Here is a 10208-nt window from a genome sequence, read left to right on the forward strand (position 1 = left end):
CCGCTCCCTTTTTTTATCATTAACATATTCAAGTCTACTTTATTATAGAATGAGAGGAATAAAATTAACTTCAGGAATAACATCATTCCATTCAAATTAATTTAGAAAATTCCAGAAAATATGTGAAATAATTGAGGTTATTTTAATTTAATTGATAATTTCGACTTCAAATTTTGAATATACGGTTAAATTAAAAATTAAATAGAAAGAATTTCACTACCCTTTTAATTATGTTCAACTCGAATTCAAATTATTTGACATCCGTTAACAATTAGATATCGGATGATTTATAAAACAAAATAAAAAAACTTTAGAAAATAAATATGCTGTCTATGATAAAAGAGTTAAATTAAAGAACCCAAAAAAAAGAAATATCTGGCCTTTACACTTTTTCATTTTTGCATAAAATTTAAATATATTACAACAAAGAAAACAAAGTGAAAAATAAAACATATATCAAAATCTAAAAAATCATCACCCCACTTTTTTACAATGAACAGTTCACCCTTGATTTAAAGTGCTTGGAGCAAGAGAGAGAAATATAAAAATTAATTTTTTATAATATGAAAAAATTTAAACTCATATATAAAACAAAAACCATTACAGGGAATTAGGTAGAATTTTTAATTTCTCTGTTTGCATATTTCAATTATGCAATTATTGCCGAGATAAGTCAAACTTTCCTTACAAACTTACGCCATTTCAAATTCAGTTCGAAATTGCAAAGAAAGTTCCACGTAGTAAGAATTAGCCAATAACCATCGATGTTTCAGTTTGTCAAAATTCAATTTAAGTATGCATTAGCATAACAGCTAATTGGAATGGACAGCAAAGAAAGAACCGAGTTGTTGGTACGAATGGACAGGAAAGACGTGTAGACTTGTAGTTACGAAAGTGATTTTTTAATGGGCAAATGTTTTTTTCACGTTACATAAGATAATATTATTTTATGTAAAGACATGATTAAGTGAGTCTCACGATTAAGAGAAGAAAAGAAAAAAAAAAGAAATGCTGATTCGGATTTTGATATATGTGTAACATGAGATAAAATTTCTCGTATAACATGAAAAAAATATTTTCCTTTTTTAATACTATGTTAATATAATTGGAATTAATATTGTACATGAACATGCGAATAAGGTTCTGTTTACATTCTTGATAGCGTAATTTAACTTCATAACTTTCTGCATATCATTATGTTTTTCAATTAATTAATGAGAAAAATATTTGTCATTTAAAATATCATTTTAAGAGAGATAGACACAGAATAAATTTTTTATTTAAATTTTAAATTAAAAAAAACCATACACTTTCTCTCTCCCATAATTCTATTTTCTGTGTCTATCTCTCTCTTAAAATGACATAACTTATATTATTTAAAATAACAAACACCAAGCCCTTAATTAATATATAGACGCGCGAACACGATGCCCGTTAATTACCCTATTTCATGCATTGCATATGTTATGTTAGAATATATTAAAAATGATTAGATATGATTAGTCTGTAATTATGCTGATTAGTCTGTAATTATGCTGATTGTATTAGTATGTTATTATGATGATTGTAATTAGGTCTGGGTCTTTCACTTAAAGCCTATTAGAGTCTCTATATATTGTAACTCTCTGAATTAAATCAATACACACAGAATATTATTTCAAATGTTCATCTCTTCTCTCTCACTCTCTCGTTATTTAACATGGTATAAAGAGCCTAAGGAACTTTGAATTTTTTTTTTCCGGTGAACCCACTGTTCATCGTGGTTTAATTTTTTTTTTCCAGAGCTGTCTCCTTGTCAGTTTCCGGACGCTTCTCTTTCCGCATACAGCTTCTGACTCGTCCAGAACCACCGTCCGGTCGCCGTTTCCGACAATCCACATACCGCCGTGCTCGTCTCAGCCGCGCGGTTCCAACGCCACCGGTCCCGTCCGATTTCAAGGTCACACGCGCCCTCACGCGCGCGTGACAGTTCGGCCACTCTCCTTCACTCCGGCGGCGCGTGGAGGCTCCTCTCCGACCGTGGCTGGTTGCGATCTTCTTGTCTCCTTGCGTAGGTTCTGGATCTGGTCTTGTTTTGATGTTTGGACCTCTTTTTGCATTGACGCACAGATTCCTCTTCTACCGGTTAGTTGTGTGATCTGTCCTTTCTAATTTTTTTTTGTTTTTGATTATGAATCCTCCTGTCTCCAATGTTTCTGTTTCTGGGACTCCGGCTGAACAAAAGTCGGAGAAGCAAACATCAGGCCCACTTACTGCATCCATTGCACCCTCTGGTAATTCTTTTGCTGGCATCTCTCAGTTGCACTCTATAGGCCCTTGGACTCTTGATTCTGGGGCTTCTGATCACAACAAGGGGGATTGGCACGGTTCTTCTTTTACCCAATTTATCTCTGGATCATGTTCTATATGTGCCCGATTCTCCTTTTTACTTACTTTCTGTTAGTCGTTTGACCAAATCCATTGACTGTTTTGTTTCTTTTACTAAAACCTCTGCCATCTTTCAGGATTGGAGTTCAGGGAAGGAGATTATCAAAGGATGTGAGTCTTAGGGCCTTTATCAACTAGTTCCCTTTTCTTCAGCCTGCTCCACTGTGGATTCTCCTCTTACTATCCATGCTCGTTTGGGCCATCCTAGTCTTGCAAAGCTTCAGAAGATGGTTCCCCATTTATCGTCTCTTTCTACTTTAAATTGTGAGTCTTGTCAGTTTGGGAAACATACTCGTAGTACGTTTTCGAGTCGTCTTAGTCGTCAAGTTGTTTCTCCTTTTTCTGTGGTCCACTCTGATGTTTGGGGACCAAGTCGTCATTCTTCTACTTTGGGTTTTAAGTACTTTGTTACTTTTATTGATGATTATTTTAGATGCACTTGGTTATTTTTAATGAAAAATCGGTCTGAGTTATTTTCTATTTTTCAGTTATTTTATAATGAAATAAAAACTCAATTTGGTATTCCTGTTCGTACTTTTCGTAGTGATAATGCATGTGAGTACTTATCTCATCAATTTCAACAATTCTTTTCATCTCATGACATTCTTCATCAAACATCTTGCCCTCATACACCTCAACAAAATGGTGTAGCCGAGCGCAAGAATCGCCATCTGGTTGAAATCACTCGTGCCTTGTTAATTGATGGCAATGTTTCATACACATTCTGGGGTGATGCTATACTTACTGCATGCTATCTCATTAATCGCATGCCATCATATGTTCTCAATCATAAGGTACCTCACTCTATTTTATTTCCCCATCAAGCTTTATATCCTTTAACTCCACATGTTTTTGGTTCTACGTGTTTTGTTCATCATCTTGGTCCAGGTTTGGATAAATTAGCTCCCAAGTCTCATAAATGTGTTTTTCTGGGTTATCCTCGGTCTCATAAGGGTTACCGTTGCTACTCTCCCACTTTACGTCGATACTTTATCTCGACAGATGTCTCCTTTTTTGAATCAGTTCCCTTTTTTGGATCCTCTACTACTCCTGTGGATACTAATTCTGTACAGTCATCCCTCCCAGGTGACCTTCTTTACCTTCCGTCTTTACCCGTCCATGTTTCTGACTCTCCTTCTATCACCTCTTCTGCTGATGAGATCGAGCATAGTTCGTCAGATGTCTCTGTGGATTCACATTCAACTGCATCTCCTCCCACGACTTCGGTTCCACCTTCGGATAGTGACCTTCCCATTGCTCTTTATAAGGGTACTCGTGATACTCGCCCTCCGGCCAGGTATACAGTCAATATTAGTTATCATCGTCTTTCTCCATCATACTTTGCTTGCCTTTCCTCTTTGTCCTCTGTATCTGTTCCTAAGACTACAGGTGATGCACTTTCACATTCGGGATGGAGACAAGCTATGATTGATGAAATGAGTGCTCTTCATCATAATGGCACGTGGGATCTGGTGCCTCTTCCTTCTGAAAAATCTGTGGTTGGTTGCAGATGGATTTATGCTGTTAAGGTTGGACCTGATGGTCAAGTGGATCGTCTTAAAGCTCGCTTGGTGGCGAAGGGTTTCACTCAAGTCTTTGGCTTGGATTTTATTGATACTTTTTCTCCTGTGGCGAAAATGTCTACTGTTCGCCTTTTTATTTCCATGGCTGCTATTCGCCATTGGCCTCTCTACCAACTGGATATTAAGAATGCTTTTCTTCATGGTGATCTTGAGGAATAAATTTATATGGAGCAACCTCCTGGATTTGTTGCTCAGGGGGAGTCAGGTCTTGTTTGTCGTCTCCGTAAGTCTCTCTATGGCCTCAAATAATCTCCACGAGCTTGGTTTGGTAAATTTAGCAGTGTTGTTCAACTTTTTGGCATGACTCAGAGTGCAGCTGATCATTCTCTCTTTTATCGTCATTCTGCTTCTGGATATATATATCTGGTAGTATATGTGGATGATATTGTCATCACAGGCAGTGATCGGCATGGGATCACTCGATTGAAACAACATTTATGTCATCATTTTCAGACTAAGGATCTTGGGAAACTTCGATACTTCTTGGGAATCGAGGTGGCTCAATCTAAAACTGGTGTTGTGATATCTCAGAGAAAATATGCTCTGGATATCCTTGAAGAAACTGCTTTGTTGAATTCAAAGTCTGTTGATACTCATATGGATCCAAGTATCAAGCTTCTACCAAATCAGGGGGAGCCCTTTTCAGATCCTGAACAGTATAGAAGATTGGTTGGAAAATTGAACTACCTCACAGTCACTCGGCCTGATATTTCCTTTGCAGTGAGTGTTGTCAGTCAATTTCTCAATTCTCCATGTCAAGAACATTGGAATGCAGTCGTTCGTATTCTTAAGTACATCAAGGCATCTCCAGGAAAAGGCCTTGAATATGAAGATAAAGGTCATGATTAAGTTGTTGGGTACTGTGATGCTGATTGGGCTGGTTGTCCAGCTGATAAGAGATCTACTTCTGGGTATTGTGTCTTTGTTGGAGGCAACTTGATTTCCTGGAAAAGTAAGAAACAAAGCGTGGTTGCCAGATCAAGTGCTGAAGCAGAATACCACTCCATGGCGATTAGTACTTGCGAGCTCATCTGGCTTAAACAGCTTCTCAGAGAGCTTAAGTTTGGAGACACTGGACAAACAACTCTTATTTGTGATAATCAAGCAGCTCTGCACATTTCATCAAATCCAGTGTTTCATGAAAGAACCAAGCATATAGAAATAGATTGTCACTTTGTTCGAGAAAAGATTCTTGCTTGTGAAATTAAAACTAGTTTTGTACCCTCTAATGAGCAATTAGCAGATGTGTTTACAAAATCTTTGAGGGGTCCTCGATTAGAGTTTATATGTAACAAGCTTGGTGCTTATGACCTATACCCTCCAACTCGAGGGGGAGTGTTAGAATATATTAAATATGATTAGATATGATTAGTCTGTAATTATGCTGATTAGTCTGTAATTATGCTGATTGTATTAGTTTGTTATTATGATGATTGTAATTAGGTCTGGGCCTTTCACTTAAAGCCTATTAGAGTCTCTATATATTGTAACTCTCTGAATTAGATCAATACACACAGAATATTATTTCAAATATTCCTCTCTTCTCTCTCAGTCTCTCGTTATTTAACATGTTAAGTAAGCTTTAAACTATATGTTAATTTTTATAGATAAAATATTCAATCATATAGGTTTTGTAAAATCAGATAGTATATAGAGAAGCTGTTACATGAGGGAATGTTCGAATACATGATAATTTTATAATAAAAATCAATATAACATTTTGACCAAAGAAACTAGTGACTTATAATTATACAATAAATTGATTATTATTTTTTTTTTTTGGAGAAGAATAAATTTAAATTTAAATCTTAGAACTTTCCCCATATCCAAAATTAAATAAACTTTCCCGTATTAATTAAGTTCCAAAAAAATTCTTGAACATGTCTTTAAAGTGACTAAGTCAAAGTATTTCTATACTTAAATAATTTAATGAGTTACTTAAGATTATAATACACTTTAAAGTGCTTATTCTAAAGGAATATTTTTCACGTAAGTCTAATCAGTTCTTATCATATTCTTGTGCAAGTTATGAAATTCAAAGGTGTATATTGTCAACTAATTAAAATCTCACATCCTCTTGTGCACTTTAGTTCCACATTAAGAACAAGGCGCATACTGATTATATATATTTAATAATCTAATGGTAACCCAAACATTGCGTTTATACTGAATCTTCATTGATATTCTTTCTTCCTGCTCAACTGTTATGTGTAGAGAATATATGGGAGATAAAGTGACGCAAGTTTCAACACCGTGTAGAGAATATTGATACACAAATATCTATTAAACTTACTATAGCGTAGAAAATTAGTCGATAATAGTTAAAATTTGACATCAACAACGATATTGGATAGATGTTGGTTCCGTTGTGCAAATCACGTTTCCTCTATATGCAGACCAAGGTTTAATATATGGCTTTATATATAGTTGGATTATTTAAGTGCATAAGTTCTACATTATTCGGTAATGGACTAATTAAAAATATAAGTAGAAGAAGAACCCACCGCCACCAACCTAATAGTTTAAGGTTTTGATATTCTTCATTTGATATAACTCATACTTCGCATTTTGATGAGGGCTTTTGTTGTTGGGGTCTACAGAAAAGTAACTGAAGCCCATGAATAGTTATTATTGAGATTTTCTAATCCTATTTATATTCTTCTTGTAAATCGAGTGATTTGTAACTAGTGGCGGTGGGGTGAATATAGTATAGACAAGTTGGACGTAGCCTGCATTAGGTGAACCAGGGTAAATCGCCGTGTCAAAATTCTCTCTTCTCTTTCTCTTTTTATTTTCGATTTATGTGTAATTGTCGATTTCCAATATTCTCTCACTAGTTAAAATGTTCGTTTCTGAACATTTTAATTATTTGTTATAAGATTTTGTTGGATCGAGTATATGCTATTACACGAAAAGTGATAACTTTAATGTTTAGATGCAACCAAAGGCAAGAGGCTAGTCATTGTGGTCTAGACTTAACATGTCAAAACTTTATAATTATTATTTAGGGTGTAACTTGTTTACTTAAATAAATAAGAATCTGACTTTAACCGTAGGCTCTTTGGAAAAACAATTAATTATTGCATTTTTTTTTTACGAATAGGGTAATAAATGGATTGGCTAAATTGATTAAATCTGTGTAAAATATTTTGAGTCTAGTCTGACCTATTAGCATCGTGAAGATTAAATTATAGGTCCGACATCTAATGGATGTAACTTAGTTGGCAATATAGGTTGAATAGGTATGGAGAGAACTTGTGTTTGATTCTCACCAAATACATCTTTGGAGAGGGCAAAGAGCTTTATTGTGATTAAACATGTACTCCAGATTAGTTTCATAACCTGCTCAAAAAGTTGAAGCTTGTGGAGATACTCAGTGACCGACTAGCCTCAAAGAGGTAATTAAGGTCGTATACTAAAAAAAATAAAAAAATAAAAAGGTCTTGCATAGGTCTAGTAGTTTATCTAACTCTATTTAGCCTTCTATATCTAGTAAGAATTAGAAAAAATAAATAATAATGTACTAAATAAATAAATAATACAATAGGCTTGTTGACTAAACCCTATAAAAATAAGCCTATGACTTATTTTCTAAAGAGGCTTGTTAAAATGTCCTAGTATATTCTATTTTACCAAATATACTAGGCTAGGCCTGACTTGACGTAAGCCAAGTCATGAACTTCCTAACGGGCTGTGTTAAGTCTCTAAAAAGAGACTATGAATTAAATTATTTTGAAATAAACAAGATCCAAATCCCATATTATCTTTTTTATTTATTATTTATCATTCATTTCAGTTTTATGAAAGGAAATATTTTGAGCCTAATTTTGTGATTGTGTATTCCAAATTTTTGTATCTAAAAGTAAAAGCCCATCAGCCATGGGACAGAGTTGGAATTATAGCGGTTGAGAATGATTAAATGGGAAGCAAAACTGATGGCAAGTGGATAAATATTAGAATAAATACTTTTTTTTAATTCTTAACAAAAAACACAAAATCTATTTTAATCTATAAGAAAAAAAAATCGATTTGTGGCTCCTCTGAAATTTTAGTTCTTTGAAATTGTAGTCCTTCAGAAATTCAAAGACCCATATTAGTCCCTAAAATAACTAATATAGATATTTTTATCCTAATAGATTCTGTATTTTTTGTTGAGAAGGCAAAAATGTATTTACTCTAAATATTAAAATGGTAAAGGTAGTGTGGGAAATTAAATGAATAAAGCAAGAATACAATTAAGAAGAGAAAGTGAAAAATTCATCAAAGCTGTAGGAGCTATTGGATCAACGGAAGCGTTTAGACCATTGTGGTTTTGGATGCAAATGGATCTTCATCGCTTTACTGATTTATCTCTTGGTGCGCAAATCTCGTGCAGAATCTTTCCATGTATGATTTATCTTCATGAACAGCTCACCTCAACGCCGCAACACGAACAACCTCCTTGAAACTGGACTGTGGCAGATCTTCCAGACTATGTCTCAAGGGGTAATGGAAAGTGTGTGGGTACTCTCTCACTTTCAGGGTGATGACCTTACCTCAGCCTCTGCAACTGCCAAGTGATGTCTAGAGAGGTTGATGACTATAGTGTAGAATATATATGAGTTCCAATAAACCCTAACCCTTAGCAGAATGAACTTTATGTTTCTTGAGCTCTTCTTACATACTAGGCCCTATTGAGCTTTAGTGAAAGAGAAAAATCCAACAATATCTCACTTGCTCTTGAATACAAACTTGAGCCAAAGCCCAAGTCTATGTATCCCACCAGTCGTCATCAACTGAAATTGCCCAATCCCTTATCTCGAGCTAGCCTGGGGATCTACCTACTGTTATTAATCATGGCTCTTGATAATCAACGAATAATTATCTTATTCGGTGCTACTCCACTAAAAGCCCGAACTTGAACTCCAAGATTAATAACACTTATAACACGAATATGCATAGCCCCTTTGTAGAATGCCTATAATTGATTGACAAGTTTTCTGTAACTCAATCAATTATTTACTCCCTTGACTAGGATAGTTTCTTTAATAGATTACATGCACTGGCCAATGTCTTCAATATCCAAGTACCGAAACATATCAATGGGACATATCCTACAAATTTCATGTTGTTTATCTCATAAATATCGATAATCAAATAATCTCACTCCCAAAATATCAAGTTATTGGCCGTCAATAGATTGAACCTCACCCATTGGTAAATCAAAGAATGAAAACTATTTGATTACCTATTTATAATAAACTCAAGATTAAAAGCAATCACATAACTATAGTTAACTGGAGATTCGATACCTTATGACAGAAAAACAACCTTAATCAAATCTCTCCTTGATTCTTTCAATGTGAATGTTAATTCACACCAATATTTTACAATGATTCGGACAAAATCATTTCATAATATATTGCAGCCTAAATAAAGTGCCAAACTTTATTTAACATTTGTGAATCTATTTATCAATTGTGAGAACCTATGATCATGTCCTCCATGAATGTATCCATATGATCATATACTCCACAATTGATCTAGACCTTGATGTTTGTAAATAGTGCGCAAAATAAATAAATAATACCTCATTTGTAAAATTCAGAAAATGATTACATTGTTTCATTGTCTTACTCCAAGAGCATAATGAACCTAATATCTCCCACTCGCTTAATGCAAGTGTTTGAGAGATCCACCTCTAATGCTATCTGAGTTTAGTGAAACATAGCTCGAGGTTGATTTTTGAGTCAATATCCACTTAAAAAACTAAATCTGTGAAAACTCAACTTTTCAAGACTGTCACTAGAATATACCAGCATATAAACTCTCGTTCTCCAAAGATACTTGAGTGCTTGCTTAACAATAATCTAGTATTCCTTTAGGTCCAGAATGGTACCGTCTCGCTACTCCTATTGTCTGGCAGATGTATGGTTTAACACTCAACATAGTATGCATGAGACTACGTATTGCTTATGCATAAGGTATCCTACTCATGCATTCTTCCTTCTCAGGAGTCTTTGGTTACTCCTTAGGAAGATGAGTTTGACATCTGAGAGTTATAATTCCTCTATTAGAATTCTCATGTTGAATTTTGACAAGATTTTTGTCAATATAAGCAGACTAAGGTGATGCCAATAACTTATTCTTCTGGTCTTATAAGAGTTTTATACCAAGAATATAATTGGCTTCCCTAGGGCTTTCATATCAAAACGCTTA

Source organism: Gastrolobium bilobum, unplaced genomic scaffold (assembly GCF_033153095.1).
Source record: "Gastrolobium bilobum isolate Gb01-03AN ecotype WA unplaced genomic scaffold, APGP_CSIRO_Gbil_v1 utg2644, whole genome shotgun sequence".
NCBI lineage: Eukaryota > Viridiplantae > Streptophyta > Magnoliopsida > Fabales > Fabaceae > Gastrolobium > Gastrolobium bilobum.